The following is a 16,393-nucleotide window of genomic DNA, read 5'->3' on the forward strand; positions in this document are numbered from 1 at the left end:
AGAATAAGTGTCTCAAATAAATACATTACAAAAATATACAGTTGCAAATACATATTATACATGGTTACACATATTTACAAAGAAAGACCATACACCGAGAGAGTTTTCAAAGCTTTAATAATAATATTATAACTTTCATCCCAAACCGTGTCTGTGAAGGGTAGCAAAACGCTACAAGGAACACGCTCGCAACACAAGGAAACGGGTCTGTTTAAAAAAATTACGGTATTTGTAAAAATCATGGTAAACTGTGCTGATCTTCCTCCTTAAAACTGACGTCATTAAAGTCGTCTTCCCCAGTATGGGAAAGAGACTTTGTCATATAGACGTCGTCCTACGCTCCTTTATTCAAAAACACGCTAGCAACACACCTGCATACAGGGAGTGCAGAATTATTAGGCAAGTTGTATTTTTGAGGATTAATTGTATTATTGAACAACAACCATGTTCTTAATGCATAAAGAGGATGATGTGGTCAAAATACTCATTTGCCTAATAATTCTGCACTCCCTGTATATTCCACCGGTCGAAATCTTACCATTTGTACTCGAGCGCCGCTGGCGGCGGTTAGAAAAAGTACGTAAATTGGCCGCATCATTGAATAAGCCGCAGGGTTGAAGATTTGGGAAAAAAGTAGCGGCTTATAGTCCGGAATTTACGGTATTTACTCGACCACCAATCGTCAAGTAATGTTCATTTGTGACGCCCTTAATCACAAGGAGTCCAGAGACGGAGACAGGACCCACTTGCGTTCCTTTTTTTTCTCAGTTTTATTTAGAAGGAGGAAAAGGCTTGCATTCACGATCGGGTGATTGTCGGTCACAGATAGCAGATCGCTCGGAACGCGGAAGTGGCTGTCAGAGTTTCTAAAGATATAAACTCTTTGCTGGCGGAATTATTCAGATAAAAGCACTTATTGAGTTTTGATCTCCTTCGTGGATGAAGCGAGCACGGCCAAGTCGCCATCTTGCCCGGTCAGTAGGCGTGGTTTATTGTGAAGTCACACATAAACAGGAAATGAAGTCACACATGGGTGTCATATTACATAACAATGTAATTAGACTGAAAACGTAGAAATAGACTGATCTTTGAAACGTGACTATGTGTGTGTGATGATTACTTGTATATTAGGAATATAAAAACAGGTTAATTTCATAGCATGGGAGTCTAATAGCTAACTTTACAGTGGCACTTCCGTGGCGAGCGCAGGCAGTGTCGAGAGCCGGAAAAGAACAGATCGATGGCCGGAACGGTGGAGTAAAAATGTAATCAAGTTCAGAAAAAGGGTCGGAGCCGGGAATCAAACAGGAATCAGGACAGGAGAAAGTCAGGGTCGAAAAGGCTTGCCTAGCAGGAGCTGAGGTTCGCAGACGGACTGACAATGGGTGACAGGAGTTAAAATGAGATAAGCAGCCAAACGGCGTCCGAGGCGGTTGGCGCCAAAGGAGCAGACTCAGCTGCCTCGCATCAGTAATCATGACATACAGATTATTATTGCACCATCCCCTGATCTAACACCTACATGAGGGCAATGAAAAAGACAAAAGAAACTAAGTATGAATAAAATTATGACTCACAACACATGGTAAGCTTTCTCTTCTGGCTTTGATCTCTTTGATCGCCGGCAAAACGAACATAAAATGCGACAGAAACAAAATAAAAATAAATCCAAACAGCTTGCCAACATCATTTTTGCCATTCCATGTGTTCTGTTACTCCCCAAGCCTGCACAAAATTTGGTAATTTTATTCATAATTAGTTTCATTTGTCTTTTATTAGCATATTTGGTATTGGAGTAATCCAAAAGTAATTGAAAGTAATCCAGTTAAAGTAACCCTACCCAACCCTGTTTATTTCTTAATTACAGTGGAAAATGCGTCAAATCACGTTTATCTGCCCTTAATCACAAAATGTATCAAAGGAATGCCCAGGCAACAATGACACCCACGCAAGCACGGGGAGAACACGCAAACTCCACACAGGAGGATCTCTTGACTTTAGAACACGTCCTAACCACTGCGCCGCCATGCTGCAGAGTTAACACCATTGGATTAAATGTGAAAGTTATAATGTATGTATGACCAATATTCTATTGATAGTTAAAATGGGAATTACAGTATCGATCCTGATCCAAGTGCTCGGTCAATATCCATCATTTTGTGGCTTAATCTGCTAATTTGACAACTTCATTGTTTACAATATGTCATGGTTGCCATGGCGCCCAATTGGCCGTGCCCGTGTGTGTCACGGTTGCCGTGGTGCCCAATTGGCCCCGCCCGTGTGTGTCTCGGTTGCCATGGTGCCCAATTGGCCCCGTCCGTGTGGTGCCAGCTGCGGCTCGTTGAGAGATTGGCTTTCTTTCTATATTAAGCTCAGCGCTCTCTTGGTAGTTTGTCAGCCCGTCAAACAAACATCTGCCCCACAAGACGTGGGTTCTGACTCGATCCTGTTTTCCTGTGATACCTTCAGTCCGGTATTGTTCTCGTTTATTTTTTTACTGTTTAATTTCGGGTTTCAGTTTTATTTCTGTCTGTTTTTGTCCTGTTTGTTAGTTTCTCCAGTTTTTGTTCCCGTCTAGTTTCTCCTGTTTATTTTCGTTACCCTGATTCATTATCGATCTCGTCGGTCTCTGGCTTCCTGTCCTTCCACGCCAGACCGGCTTCCTAACGTACGTGACTCCCCATTTCCCATAAAATAAAAGGTTTGTGTGAGAACGTCACGCGATTGGGTCCTGTATTTTTTATGGTTCTGACACAATAGTGTAGTTAAAATATCACATGTATTGTAATCAAAGTCACATACTAGCGATTTAAAACGATTCGAAAATCAATCATAAAAGCTGGAATTAGCTGTGGAATAGAAACGGTTTTATTCCTAATATAGTGTCCACATTAGCCTCCACATCACGGATTAATTTGCAGGATGTTATTATTTTTTTGGAGGGGATTATTAAATTCCAGCTTCCAATACAGCTATTGTGCGCTAAAGACCCCATCACGTCCCCGTCGCCCACCACTCAGACTAATTTGTATTAATAATCGCAAATAACGGTATTAATGCCCATTAGCGGCGAGGGGCGAGTATGAAGACGTTACAACACCTACGTGCACTCAGACGCTAAATAAAGACCCTCTCCCGCGTTTCCATCATTATTCCCGTTTCCTCTCCTATTACTGCCTTGTTCTTGTCAGAACCCAAACAGATACAGGACCCAATCGCGTGACGTTCTCACACAAGCCTTTATTTTACGGGAAATGGGGAGTCGTGCACGTTAGGTAGCCGGTCTGGCATGGAAAGACCGGAAGCCGGAGAACGAAGAGATCGATTCCAATTGCCCGAGTTGATATCGGACAGAGGGGGTCGATACCGGACAGGAAGGGACAGACAAGATAGATATCGAAAATTAACAGGAGAAACTAGACGGGAACGAAAACTGGAGAAAAACAGATGGAAACTAAACTGGAACCCGAAATTAAACAGGACAACAACAAACGGGAACAATACCGGACGGGAGATATGACCAAGTCAGAACCCATGTCTTGTGGGGCAGAAGTTCGTTTGACGGGCTGACCCTGAAGCAAGAGAGCGCTGAGCTTTATATAAACAGAAAGTCAATCTCTCAACGAGCTGCAGCTGGCACCACACGGGCGGGGCCAATTGGGCACTATGGCAACGGTGACACACACGGGCGCGGCAAAATAGGCGCCATGGCTAAAATTCATCAATTCGAGACTTTCTAGGAATTTCCCTTAGATGGACAATGGAAAGTTATATTTGATTGAAAAAGTTTTTTATTTAAAAAAGAAGAATAAACAGGAAAATGTGACAGTTGAAATACATGAAGTAGAACCCTCTCTATATATTTTTACAATTATTGATCGTAACAATTAAACGCTTTCGTCACGACCAGCACACAGGGTAGACCCAATCGCGTAACGTTTTCTCACAATTTTATTGAAAGAAAGAGGAAGGGCAAGTTGCTCTCGCACTCGGATTGTGATCCGACCACAGAAGTGGATCTTCCTTCGCGGGCGAGGGCGGTGTCAGAAACGGAAAAACAGGTCGATAGCCGGGACAAGAGAGCAAAAATGTGGTCAGAAATGGGTCGTAAGCCGGGACGGGAGAGCAGACGTGGTCGGGATCAAAACGGGTCATAGCCGGAGACAAACCGGAGCAAAAACGGGAGAGGCTGGAGTCAGGGTCAAAAAAGGCTTGCTTTGTAAAAACAGAGACTCGCAGACGGACTGACAACAGGGGATTGACAGGACTGGGTTTAAATAGGGACAGGGAGCCAATCAGAGCCCGCAGCAGTTGGCGCCAAATGAGCTGAATATTTTGTTGAGATTATGGGGTTTTTAGAGAATCTTGCAAGAGATTTTGCACATACACAGCATAAATTTGTCATTTTCTACGTACATGGACATATTAAACTACAATTTTATTAAAGCATGGGTAGAGAAGAAGTATTTAGCCAATCAGAATGCATGAAAATCAGTGTAGTAGCATATATATATATATATATATATATATATATATACACACATGTATGTATATATATATATATACATGTATGTATGTGGTTGTTATTGTGATAGTTTGTTCCTTATATTTGGGATTTGCAAACTGGTCTGTTTACTAAACCACAGTTTTTTGTGTTCATGACACCCTTGTCTCCCCGCGCTTGGGTCCAACACTATCAAAACTTCTTGTATTTTTACAATATTTTCCCAAAACTAGAATAAGTGGTCAACTGGTTTTATGCACTTCCAGGGTGATGAGTTTCTTCTTTTTTAATAAGGGATAGCCTAGGATGCCAGTTTGTTATTTTGACTATTACACCTCACAGTTGTTTGTTGTTTTGACTATTATGCACTGTTTACATCATTGTCACTATTGGCATATTGATTTTGTTCTTTGATATCCACACATTTTAGGGCGGATATGCTTTTGTAACCAAGGAATTTGAATAAAAAGATAGGGCTCAAGTAAGAGCTTTTAGAACAGGTTGCAATTTCTTATGTTGTTTTTGCAAATTCAAGATCCATTGTTGTCTTCTCATTTTGAGTGTCTAGTAAACTATACTTTCATCAAAACGTGTTTGGAAAAAAAAACAAATATTCACTTCATTCAAAAGAATACTAGAACCTGTTTTTCTACATTTTCAAAAACCCGACTTTCCCAGAAAAATTGATACGTTTAATGTTGAGGAAGGTATGTTGATGTTCCTGCAACATCCATTGCAGCCTGGTCATCCTGGAATAGAAGTAAGATCAGGCCTTACAATCTAGCCCGACCCGACCCGCGGGTATCAAAGCCTAGCCTAGCCCGAGTTAACTTGGTTTGAGTGACTGAGCTTGAAGCAAACCTGAATTTTCATATGAGTGGTTGGTGCGTCTGCGGCACAATCCTGAGGTCATGGGATCAAATCCAGCTACCAGCCTTCTTGTGCAGAGTTTGCATGTTCTCCCTGTGCTCGCGTGGGTTTCCTCTCACATTCCAAACAATTCAGGTTAATTGGCCGGTTTAAATTGTCCCTAGGTGAGAATGAGCGAGTGAGTTGTCTGTCCCTGAGTGCCCTGCGACTGGCTGGCAACCATTTCATGGCTCCCCTGTCCACTACTTGGAGATAGCTGGGATGGGTTCTAGCACCCCTGCGACCCTACTGAGGATAAGCGGTGCAGATAATGTTTGGACGGATATTTGTGAGGACTCGGGACGAGTGTGACGCTTATGAGTGTGCTAACGTGAGAAAGGGAAATAGTCCATCGCAGATCTTCCACAAAGTACAATGAAAAAAAAGTAACTGAGTGATAAACCCGAACCCATACACAATGTTTGACATTTTAGGATTTTAGGCCCGACCCCAATTTTAGGCCAGATCTTACCTCTATCCTGGAAGGGGGACTAAGGTTTAATTTTACTCATTTTGAGGTTTTTGAGTTTTTCCTTGCCCTCCTGTGGGTTTCAGATCAAGGGACGTCGTAATGGTGTTCTTTGTGGCTATACAAATAAATATGACTTGAGTCCCGTTCCAAAACACATATATTATTCATTGATCGACATTCGTAAGTATTTCCGCGACTCTTCACCCCACTCTCACTTCAACACCTCGCTGAATCAGCATTCACACGCGTTGCCCTGTAGCACACACAAAAAATGCTATTTGTTAATTGATAATCTACACTGTTTCTTCTCCGATGCGTTCAGTGCAACTCTGCGCCCCTTCCGGATGTCAGATTTAATTTTTTCCTTCCCTCACTGCGGCCGCGTCGCTGCCAAGCTGGCTGGCTGGCATCGCCACCACCTGTTGGCCGTGCCAAGGCCTGGCAGGGGTTACGGGCGCTCTCCGACAATCGCCCTGGAAATGACTGCGGATGCTTGCATCACATCATGCAGAGAAAAAGAGCATTTCCCCCACAGACGGCTGAGAAATCAGAGCGAAAGCATGTAGACACACACCTTGTTTTTTTGGTGTCTCTGCGTGGTGCAGAAGCAGTATGAATACGTGTGTTCACGTTTTCCAAATCGGTCATGTTTTCTTCGGCTTTTGTGAGCGAGTTATCGGTATTGCACCACCAAAACGACGACAATTGCCCTTGTGGGCATTTCGGGAAAATTCAGCCCCCAAATGCAGCTTTATTGAGCAACATGAAATTCGGTAGGCATGTACTGTATATTGTACCCTTTATAAAAATAAGCTGTCTTTATATTCCGTGGCTGAAAATATGCATGAAGTCTGCGTATTTGATGCTTTTTAGGCTCTTAGTTTCCAAAGGGAGGATGTTATTTTTTTGTGGCGGCAGTAGCTCAGGAAGTAGAGCGCTCGTCTTGGGATCAAGGGATCCCAGTTCGAATCCCGGCCCGTCCGTGTTACATGTCGAAGTGTCCTTGGGTAAGACACTGAACCCCTAATACCCCCAATATGCAGGTTAGCGTCTTACATGGCTGCAATACAAGGCCGCTATTGGGAAATGTGAAGCACACCGTAAAGCGCTTTGGGAAGTCATTGACTTGAAAAGCGCTATATAAATGCAGATCATTTCATTCATTTCATTTATGTTCCATAACTTCAAAAATATTCCACTTGCCGGGGGTGAAATCATCAACACAGGTCTAGAGCGCCCTCTTGCGGTTTATTGTGAAAATAACAAGTCGCATGTATGTCGCCCTGGAGTATAAGTCTCACCCCCGGCCAAACTACGGGAAAAAAATGCAATTCAAAGTCTAGAAATAGGGTACAGGCATACCTCTACTTCTGAATTTCATTTGCTCTGGTAGATTTGTAACCTGGAAAATTTGTAAGTAGAGGCGCCTTTTCAATGTAAATTCGCAAATCCGTTCCAAGTAATGCAAATGAATGAGTTTCTTTAAATAACAAGTCGCATGCATGTCGCCCTGGAGTATAAGTCTCACCCCCGGCCAAACTACGAAAAAAAAAGCAATTCAAAGTCTAGAAATATGGTACAGGCATACCTCTACTTCTGAATTTCATTTGCTCCGGTAGATTTGTAACCTGAAAAATTTGTAAGTAGAGGCGCCTTTTCAATGTAAATTCGCTAATCCGTTCCAAGAAATGCAAATGAATGAGTTTCTTTAAATAACAAGTCGCATGCATGTCGCCCTGGAGTATACCTGTAAGTTTCACCCCCGGGCAAACTACGAAAAAAAAAATGCAATTCAAAGTCTAGAAAATATGGTACGGTCATACCTCTACTTCTGAATTTCATTTGTTCCGGTAGATTTGTAACCTGAGAAATTTGTAAGTAGAGGCGCCTTTTCAATGTAAATTCGCTAATCCATTCCAAGAAATGCAAAAGTATGATTTTCTTTTAATAACAAGTCGCATGCATGTCGCCCTGGAGTATAAGTCTCACCCCCGGCCAAAGTACGAAAAAAATTTGCAATTCAAAGTCTAGAAAATATGGTACGGTCATACCTCTACTTCTGAATTTCATTTGTTCCGGTAGATTTGTAACCTGAGAAATTTGTAAGTAGAGGCGCCTTTTCAATGTAAATTCGCTAATCCGTTCCAAGAAATGCAAAAGTATGATTTTCTTTTATTAGTAAATCATAATTAAAATATCAGAACAAGTTACAATTTTTTTTTTAATACCAAACAAAAAAGTTAAAACGAGAGGCATACGATGTAAAAAAAAATCAAAGAAAGAAAACAAGTCATTTTTATTTGTATAGCCCTTAATCACAAAGAGTGTCAAAGTGTTACTTCAGACTATTATGACACCATCCCCTGATCTGGAACCAACATGAGGGCAAGGAAAAACTCAAAAACCTCAACATGAGGAAAATGAAGAAACCTTGAGAAGGGACCGCACATGTGGTATCCCCCTTTCAGGATTACCAAAATAACAAAAAAAACTCTTACTTTTAAACTGGCCTCTTTGTTTACTGGTCCTCAGCAGTGTTTTTTGCATCCTGTAATTTCTTTTCCCTTAATCCACAGAAGAAACAACCTCTCTATCTCATCATTCACAGGCGATCTTTTCTTCTAAATGACTGAGAGGCCTTTGGAAGGAGCCGTACATTTTATTTTCGGTCATATATTTTGGCATCGTCACAAATGTGCATCCCCTTTTCGTTCCGTTCAATTATTTCCTGCTTTGTCGCCATGACCAGAAAAACTCTTTTCTGTTTCTTTTATCCTTGATGCTCACTCTTCAGAATTTCTTGGTTGGGGTCCATCGTTAATGTTTCGTATCGCTAGCATATAGTAGAGTACAGCCGTGTTCTCGTTTGCCCGCGTCCCTGCGTCCTAGACGCATTATTTTTGCTGGGGACGCATCGTGTCAAATCAACGTGCGTCCCCGGGATGCAACTTTTTTGACACAAAATTGTCATTATCATTTTTTAACAAAGATTTACCGCACTCCAAACTTTTCGTCAGGCAGATCCGCCATTGTTGTTTTGGTCTCGCGGTTCAAGTTTTCGTCTGCACGGCGATCTCAGGTTCGAGTTGTGTAGTGAATGTCCGTTTCTTTTTAGAGAACCGGCTTTTTCGGCTCAACTCATTCAAGAGAGACGGCTCTCTAACGGCTCACTTGCTTTATGCATTATATTACGAATGATGATGTTGTATAAAGAAGTTAAGAAAAAAAGGAAGTATAAAAGGAGAAAATGAAAAAAGACAGGTTTGTGGTGATCCCTTTTAATCAGTATATTACCAACAATAATTTAATGCAGAAAATGAATTAATAATTTGAATAAGAAAATTTATTATTCTACTTGATTATATTTGTATGTATTTTTTCCTTCTACAGTGAACGTCCATGTGACTTCATTTTTTAACTTTTTTTTTATAATAAACCTCATTCATGTCGAGCAACTCAGTGTCTCACAACAAAATGTTCATTAACAATATATATGATATAAGGAAACACATGTACAATATAACATGTTAAACTACATAAATAAACATGTTTGAAAAAAAAAGAGATTTTTTTGTATTTTGTAAGGGAAAATACGACAGTTTGTAAGGGCATGAAGCACACTAAATTTTGGGGACCCATAGATCTCTGTTGGGACCCATAGATTTTTGAGCATGCAAGTCCCCGGGACCCATCACTTTTCACAGGTAAAATGAAAACGGGTACAGTACTGTTTACAGAGCGGTAATGGGACCGGAAGTGGACACAAAAAGGAAGTGGGCACAAAGAATAAGCGGTAGACACAAGAGCATGCCGGCGCTCACACATATTAATCGGGTTGCCGGGTAGAGTACTGCGGGGCAACCCTGTTTATTCGTATTCTGAACGGAAATTTGTACCTCGAGGTCATTTTTTCACGCTCATTTTCTTCGTAACCTGAAAAATTCGTATGTAGAAACGCTCGTAAGTAGAGGTATTGTCAGGACCAGAACGGAAACAGGACCCAATTGCATTACGTTTCTCACAAGTTTTATTAGAGGAGAGAGAAAGGGCTCATCCCACGATCCGGTGTTCACTGGACGAAGGAAGCAAGTCGCTCTTATACTCGGATGGTACTCTGAACGCGGAAGTGGATCTTCCGTAGCCAGCGATGGCGGTGTCAGGGACGGAAAAAACGGGTCGGTAGCCGGGACTGGGAGAGCAAGGCGTGGTCGGGGTCGGAAGCGAATCGTGATCCAGAACGGGAGAGTAGACGTAGTCGAGGACAAAAAGAGGTCGTAAGCCGGGACGGGATAGCAGACGTGGTCAGGATCAAAACGGGACGAAGCCGGGGACAGGCGGAAGCAAAAAAACGGGACAGCTGGGAGTCAGGGTCGAAAAAGGATTGCCTAGTGTTTACTGAGGTTCGCAGACGGACTGACAAAAGAGGACAGACAGGACTGGGTTCAAATACTGACCGGGAGCCAATCAGAACCCGCGGCAGTTGGCGCCAAATGAGCGGCCACAGCTGAGTCACATTAGTAATCATGACAGGGATGACTGTATATTGTCGGGTATGACAAATACCGGGGCAGGTGGCTAACCTTTCGACAATGCAAATTTTTTCCCTTCTTCTCGAAAGTCTTTTGACTTTCAGCGAAAGGGTCTGCGGTCGGCATGTTTATCAAACAGCGGCTTTGCAAAGTCGAGATGATTTCTGTGTTTACGGTCGCGAATACGGTCACGCCGCACATAGCGCTCGACGCCCTCGGAAACGTTTATGCCGCCACTCTGATTGCTGTTGCCTGCACGCTTCCTGTTTGTCGGTTTCCTGTTCTTCTCAGCTTACCTTTTATGATACAATGGAGGACCTGAATTCAATAATCTACAATATTGAAGCAAATTTGGCCACCAACCTTATTTCAGACATTGAAATTTCCTTCATCCAGTTTTTTGTTTGCAAATTTAGGGGAGATGAATTCAAACTGAGGAAGTGAAATGATAAAATTGACAAACTGGGGATTGTCCGTTCAACCGTTTTGTCTGATAATATTGAAAAAACAGACCAAGCCTCTCTCCCTGTAAACTGTCATCAAGAGCACATGAAGCATGCGTGGGGTTTTACAACACTACTTAACCTTTTATTCTCACTCACACTCAAAAAATAGGAAAAATCGAGGAAAATATTATTGTTTATTTCCCTAGTTATATCGTTTTGCTCATTTTGAATGCCCTGTTTACCTTGGGATTGATTTTAAGAATTGTTCTTTAAAGAATTGTAATAATATTTTATTATGTAAAATAAAACAAAATAAAGGGCAGCACGGCGGCGCAGTGGTTAGCGCGTGGGCGGCACAGTTCTGAGGTCATGGGATCGAACCTCCTCTGTGGAGTTTGCATGTTCTCTCCGTGCTTGCGTAGGTTTCCCCCCACATTCCAAAAACATGCATGTCAGGTTAATTGGCCGGTCCAAATTGTCCCTAGGTGTGAATGAGCGAGCAAATTGTCTGTCCCTGTGTACCCTGCGATTGTCTGGCAACCAGTTCAGGGTGTCCCCTGACCACTGCCTGTAGACAGCTGGAATGGGCTCCACCACCCCCGCGGCCCTACTGAGGATAAGCATTGCAGATAATGGTTGGATGGATGGAAAACAAAATAAAAATTCTATTTCATCCCATATAAGTTAAAATAATACCAAAATCATGGAACGATCGACAATAAAATTTTGGGAATATTGTTTTTCTTTTTCTTATCTGCTTTTCAAACTGCTACTGGGCTCCTAATTATCCCGGAGAAGCTTCCCAAAGAGATTGATAAAGCGCTGTCTGATCAAATATGAATTCTATTTCTGAAACCCATGATGCCGTGCAGAAATAAACGAGATGGCAACGGTAGATAAAGAAGACTTCACATTGCAGGGGTTGGCATCTTTTTTGAGTCAGGGGCCCGCATTGGGTTCAAAAATGTAAAAGTCATGAACAGGATCAGGACCCAAACGCGTGACGTTCTCACACAAGCCTTTTATTTTACATGAAATGGAGAGTCATGCACGTTAGGCAGCGGTCTGGCGTGGGAAGACAGGAAGCCAGAGACCGAAGAGACCGATTCCAATTGCCCGAGTTGATATCGGACAGATGGGGTCCATACCGGACAGGACGGGACAGACAGGATAGATAACGAATCAGGATGTGGAAAATAAACGGGAGAAACTAGACGGGAACGAAAACTGGAGAAAATAGTGAACAGGACGAAAATAGACGGGAACGAAACTGGAAACCAATATTAAACAGAACAAAATAAATCGGAACAATACAGGACAGGAAATATCAACAGGAACCGGACCGTGTCGAAACCCACGTCTTGCGGGGCAGAGGTTTGTTGATGGACTGACAAAGGAAAAATCAGAGCACTGAGCTTAAAAAGACGGAAGGCCAATCTGTTAATGAGCCGCAGCTAGCGCCACATAGGCGGGGCCAATTGGGCGCCATGGCAACCGTGACAAAAACAATACGCATATTAAAACAAGAAAAATAACATTTTGAATTACAATCACAATTAACATAATTTTTTTTTTTAAAAGGAAAAAATAACTACTATAATCAAAATGAAAAAAAGTGCCCCATCCTTTGACATCCGTGCCATGTTTTTGTTGTTCAGTAACAGGAAGATAAAATATTTAATCTACATCCTCAAAACCTGATTGGTCAGTTATCGGATTTCAGCACTTAAGTTGGTGTCAAACAGTTAGTCTGCCAAGTTTCTTTTTTTGTTTTTGTTTACTTCATACATTCGATAGATAGATAGATAGATAGATAGATAGATAGATAGATAGATAGATAGATAGATAGATAGATAGATAGATATAGAGCACAGGTGTCAAACAGGCGGCCCGCGGGCCAGATCAGGCCCGCTAAGGGATTGAATCTGGCCCGTGAGACAACAGTCAGAGAAGCGCAAGAGAAAAACAAGCTGCAGGTTGAAATATGTCAACTTGATGTTGCCAAAGGAAGGTGCCTCGAACAAAGACACTGTACTTGTATTTATTTTTCTCTTTCTCTCTCTGTCTCTCTCTCTCCCTCTTTTCCACCCCTTTTCTACCACTCTCTGTCTCTATCTCTTTCACTCTCTGTGTCTCTCTTTTTCTCTTGCTTTGTTGCTCTTTGTCTCTTTCTCCGTGTCTTTTTAACTTCTTTTGCTCTAACTTCCCTTTTTCCTTTTCTCTTTCTCTCTTCCTACCCATCACGCTTTCTTTTCTCTTTTCTCTCCTTCTGTCTTTCTATTTCTCTTTGGGTTTCTTTCTTCCGCTCCCTTTCTTTCCCCCTCTCTCACGACTTCTCTTCTTATCTCTTTTGTTTCTCACGCTCTCTCCCTCTCTCTCTTTCTTTGTACCGCCCTCTCTCCTTTTCCCTCCCTCTTTCTCTTATTTCTTATCTCTCTTTTTCTTTCTCTTTAATCTACGAGTCCGGCCCCTGACGGAATGTTTGTTCTATTGTGTGGCCCCCCGAGTTAAAATGAGTTTGACACAGACACCCTTGATATAGAGTATTTAAATAATGCAACGGAAAATACACACTGTAATATAAATAGGGTGATATGCAAATGTAGGGGTGAGGTTTAATGTGGGCATTTATTCCCCCGGGTGGAGTTAAAGAGCCTCATGGCATGAGGAAGAAATGATCTACTCAATCTGTCCATGGAGGAAGACTGTGACAGCAGTTTGTCGCTGAAGCTGCTTTTCTGTTTGGCAGATGATGCTGTGTAGTGGATGTGATGAACCTCCAAAAAGGCCAGGTTTGTGATGCTAATATGGGGCAGAGGCAACTATGTTAATGATAATTTACCTGCACTGATGACATCTCATTGTAATAATTCCTCATTGGATTCATCTCATCTCATCTCATTAGCCGTACCGCTTATCCTCATTAGGGTCGCGGGGGGGCTGGAGCCCATCCCAGCCATCTCCAGGCAGTGGGCAGGGGACACCCTGAACTGGTTGCCAGCCAATCGCAGGGCACACAGGGACAGACAACTCACTCGCTCATTCACACCTAGGGACAATTTGGACCGGTCAATTCACCTGAAATGCATGTTTTTGGAATGTGGGAGGAAACCGGAGTGCCCGGAGGAAACCCACGCAAGCACAGGGAGAACATACAAACTCCGCACAGGAAGTCTGGAGCTGGATTTGAACCCACGACAGGTTCCCATGACATGAACTGTGCCCCACAAGCGCTAACCACCGTGCTGCCCTCCTTGGATTCATTTCCAGAATAAAAAACGCTCTACACAGGTAGTCTCGGTTCGAACCGTCAACCCTCCGACCTAAGAATCGCGAGGCAGATGTACTAACCACTTGCGCGACGTGGCACCCGATTAATTCCTGCGGGGATAAACGACTTTGAAATCGTAACACATGGGACCCGACCAAGAGTTTAGTTTAATCAAATCTCGTTTGGATTTATTGACACGTCAAAGAGACATCAGCTGCCGGTGTATAAAAAAAGGCTCGCTTCATTAATTACAATGTCAGCTTGCCTGTGTTTGCACAATCTGTGTGCACTGCTCTCCGGGTGCACGTCTTCCTCGTGAGTTGACACTAGGGGGGGTGTTGTGAAGCTGTTCAATATAATGTATATAATTCCGTTTCTGTCTGGTAGAACGCTGCCATGACCTGCTACACAGGTTTATTTGTCTGTAAAATGAGACCGGAGAACTCGGAACGTGGAAGTGTCACCGCAACGCTGTAGCCATGGTTTGTTGACACCACCTTTGTTGTGTAATGACAATCGTCCATTAATACTGTGCAACAAGGCAGACATCTACAATAATACAAAACAATGCGTTGTGTTGTGGAGGAACTATTAGAAGTGCAGTTGCAGACTTCTACATGACCAATTGTCTCAGGTTGTGTGAGTTCTTTGTTCCTTCATCTCTTTGTTTCCTTATCCTCACTGTAAATGTGGAACTGGAGTCGTCCAATTTCGTTGTCACAGCATATCCCATGTTGTAACAATGACAATAAGGCATATTCTATTCTATTCTATTCTATTCTATTCTATTCTATTCTAATTTATTTTACACCACTTTATATTGTTGAACTGGTTACTTTTGTTGTGTGAAAATATTTGAAGTACAGTCGCATATGTCTACTTGAGCTGTTGTCTGACTAGAGATTGCAATTTATTGTATGGAGTGAAACTCAATTTTTATTGTTTAAGATTGAATTTTGTTGTGAACAATTGCCTTTTATTTAATGTCACAATTAACATAATAATTTAATCTTTTTTAAAAAAGAACTAAAATGAGACTGGAGAACTCGGAACGTGGAAGTGTCGCTGCAACGCCGTAGCCATGGTTTGTGGACACCACCTTTGTTGTGTAATGACAACTGTCCATTAATACTGTGCAACAAGGCAGACATCTACAATAATACAAAACAATGCGTGCGTGATGATGTCACACAATTGAGAACATCCTACTGTAATATCAAAGATACCAAAACTGTGGAGTGAGAGTGGTAGAGAGAAGGAGTGGATAGTCACTTTATCTTGCTTTACTGTTGACTTGTGTTGTGGAGGAATTATTTGAAGTGCAGTTGCAGATTTCTACATGACCAGTTGTTGTGGTTGTGTGGGTTTGATTTATTTATTTCACACTGCAGTGTTAAACGCACTTTATATTGTTGAACTGGTTACTTGTGTGAAAATATTTGAAGTACAGTTGCATATGTCTACTTGAGCTGTTGTCTGACGAGAGATTGTGATTTATTGTATTAAGTGAAACTCAATTTATATTGTTTAAGATTTCATTTTGTTCCAAAACTGTGGAGTACTGGGTGACGCGGGGTGAGATTGATAGAGAGGAGTGAATAGTCACTTTATCTTGCTTTACTGTTGACTTGTGTTGTGGTGGAACTTTTTGAAGTGCAGTTGCAGATTTCTACATGACCAGTTGTCTCAGGTTGTGAGGTTTTGATTTATTTATTTCACACTGCAGTGTTAAACGCACTTTATATTGTTGAACTGGTTACTTTTGTTGTGTGCAAATATTTGAAGTACGGCTGCATATGTCTACTTGAGCTGTTGTCTGACAAGAGATTGTGATTTATTGGAGTGAAACTCAATTTATATTGTTTAAGATTAAATTTTGTTGTGAACAATTACCTTTTATTTGAAATGAAATTCACTTATCTCATTCACCTCTCTCGGTTCTCCTTGCAAAAACCAATTGATGTCTTCTCTCCTTGTTTGGAGTGTCTACTAAAGTTTAAACGTAACAATGGTTTTTATTTTGGAACGTAAAAAAATAAACGATAGATTACTCTATTTGGATTTATAAATTTGTTTACACTGGCGACTATATCATAACGCATATTAACACATTTTTGATTAGTTATTCTCATTAATCAAGAAGTTAAAGTATTAAACTTCAGTGACAATGTGCAAAACTTTAAAACAAGTATTCGTGTGTGCGCGTTTACTCTATTCAACAAAATGATGACACGATCTGTTCATTTTTAATTTGGACAAATT

The 16,393-nt window shown here is 41.7% G+C and overlaps 1 protein-coding gene across 1 annotated transcript in view; it reads left to right on the top strand.

Annotated features, from left to right (window-relative positions):
- satb1b (SATB homeobox 1b) overlaps positions 1–16,393 on the top strand; it is a 121,447-nt gene that overhangs the window by 18,224 nt on the left and 86,830 nt on the right. The window lies entirely within an intron of this gene.

This window comes from Urocampus carinirostris, chromosome 2 (assembly GCF_059441175.1).
Source record: "Urocampus carinirostris isolate Australia breed hairy pipefish chromosome 2, RoL_Ucar_1.0, whole genome shotgun sequence".
NCBI lineage: Eukaryota > Metazoa > Chordata > Actinopteri > Syngnathiformes > Syngnathidae > Urocampus > Urocampus carinirostris.